Consider the following 2396-nt stretch of genomic DNA (forward strand, 5'->3'; position numbering starts at 1 on the left):
GTCTGGGAAGTTCCTTATCTGTCCTTCAATTCTAAATGATAGCTTTCCTGGGTAGAGTAATCTTGGTTGTAGGTCCTTCTTTTTCATGACTTTGAATGTTTCTTGCCAATCTCTTCTAGCCCACAAAGTTTCTTTTGAGAAATCAGCTGACAAGTCTTATGGGAGCTCCCCTGTAGGTAACTAACTGCTTTTCTCTTGCTGCTTTTAAGATTCTCTCTTTTGTCTTTAACCTTTGGCATTTTAATTATGATGTGTCTTAGTGTAGGCCTCTTTGGGTTCATCTTGTTTGGGACTCTGTGATTCCAGGAATTATATGTCTATTTCCTTCACCAAATTAGGGAATTTTTTGTTATTATTTTTTCAAATAGGTTTTCAATTTTTTGCTCTCTTCTCCTTTTGGCACCCACACCCCATGATGTGAATATTGGTATGCTTGAAGTTGTCCCAAAGGCTACTTACACTATCTTTATATTTTTTAGATTCTTTTTTCTTCTTAATGTTTGGGTTGGGTGTTTTTTGCTTCCTTACACTCTAAATCACTGATTTGGCTCTCAGTTTCATCCACTCTACTATTAATTCCCCATAAAGTGTTCTTCATTTCTGACTGATTTTTTTAGGGTTTTCATGCCCCTTTTTTAAGCTCTTGAAGTTCTCTCTAAATTCACTAAGCATCTTTATAAACAGTATTTTGAACACTGCATCTAACACATTGCTTGTCTTCATTTTGTTTAGTTCTTTTTCTGGAATTTTGATCTGTCTTTTTATTTGGCCATGTTCCTTTGCCTCCTAGTTTTGGCAGGTCCCCTGTGTTTGCTTATATGTATTAGATAGACTGCTATGACTCCTTGTCTAGGTAGCATGACCTAATGAAGTAAGTGTCCTACAAAATCCAGTGGCACCACCTCCCTTATCACCCAAGCTGGGTACTTGAGGTGTGCACACCATGTGGGCTATGTACACCCTCTTCTTGTAGTTGAGCCTTGATTATTGTTGGCATGTCAGTGAGAAGGATTTACCCAAGCCAGTCAGCTGCAAGGACTTTCTGTGACTACTGACCACCAGCCTCCAACCATCATGGAGGATCAGCCATACAGGGGCCAGCTCCACAGAGCAGGACTTACTTCAGCTCTTACTTTAGGACTTACCACTCAAGTATGTCACATATGGAGGTGGTCGGGTGGGTACTCTGATGTGGTCTGTAGATATCCACTGGGTGCACAGGCTCTGGAGCCTCCCATGAGGTGCAGGCCAAGGTCAGCCCCTGTCTGTGTGGCCCCTGGAGGGCCACAAGGCACAAGCTACAAAGCAATCTGCAGTTGGCTGCTACTTGTGCTGGGTTTGGAGGTGCCCATGGTAATCCAAGATGTGAACCAAGGCCAGCTGCTGCTGGTGCCATGCCTGGGGCCACTTAGCAATAGACACTAAACACTCTGAGACCAGATGCTACTTGTGTGAGATAATTTAGGAAAATCTGAGGCATGAGCCAAAACAAGCTATTCATATGGAAAAGCCATTGGAATCAGCTTGGATGGGCCCAAAAGTTGGGTTTAGCAGAGCCTCAGGGAATCAAAAGGGGTGGGGTAAACAGTATAAGCCAGGTTGATGGAGTCTTAGATATGGAGCCTGCCTGCCCTCTCTGTTGAGAATAGGCTAGAAAAAGAACTGTGGCTGGCCTCTGCCAGTACTACTGTCTGGGAGAAAACTGCCCCCCGCCAGCTTTGACCCTGATACCAGACACTTCAGTTCCTCCCCATATGCCTCTAATTCCTTTCAATCTGCTGCTCCCATACAGGAGCTCCTAGGGAGTACATCCAAGTAAGTCTGCATGCAGGGCCTGTAAAGGGAACTGCCTGGGACTCTAGCACTTTTGTCTTCCAGCCTCAATCCCTTCTGGTTTTCATAGGCAGAAGTTATGGAGGCTTATCTTCCTGGCACTGGAACCCAGGGCTGCATTGATGGGGTTGGGACCCTTCATTCCTAAGATATCCCTCCTGATTTCTGTCTGCCACATAAAGATCAGGTTGTGGGACCATCCCATTCTGCATCTCCACTCCTCCTACAAGTCTCAAAGTGGTTTCTTCTTTAATTCTGTACTTGTAGGACTTCAATTCAGCTCTATTTTTGATGGTTCTGAATAATGGTTGTTCTATAGTTTAGTTGTAATTTTGATGTGATTGTGCAAGGAGGAAAGACATGTTTACCTATGCCATGATCTTGATCTGAAGTCCTATATTTTATTTTTAAAATACAAAAACAACCCTGGCTGATTTGGCTTAGTGGATTGAATGCTAGCCTGCAAACCAAAAGGTTGCTGGTTGGATTCCTAGTCAGGGCACATGTCTGGATTGCGGGCTAGGTCCCCAGCCGGGGGCTGGGGGGGGGGGGCGAGCGGGGAA

The sequence above is a fragment of the Phyllostomus discolor genome, chromosome 4 (assembly GCF_004126475.2).
Source record: "Phyllostomus discolor isolate MPI-MPIP mPhyDis1 chromosome 4, mPhyDis1.pri.v3, whole genome shotgun sequence".
NCBI classification, from domain to species: Eukaryota; Metazoa; Chordata; class Mammalia; order Chiroptera; family Phyllostomidae; genus Phyllostomus; species Phyllostomus discolor.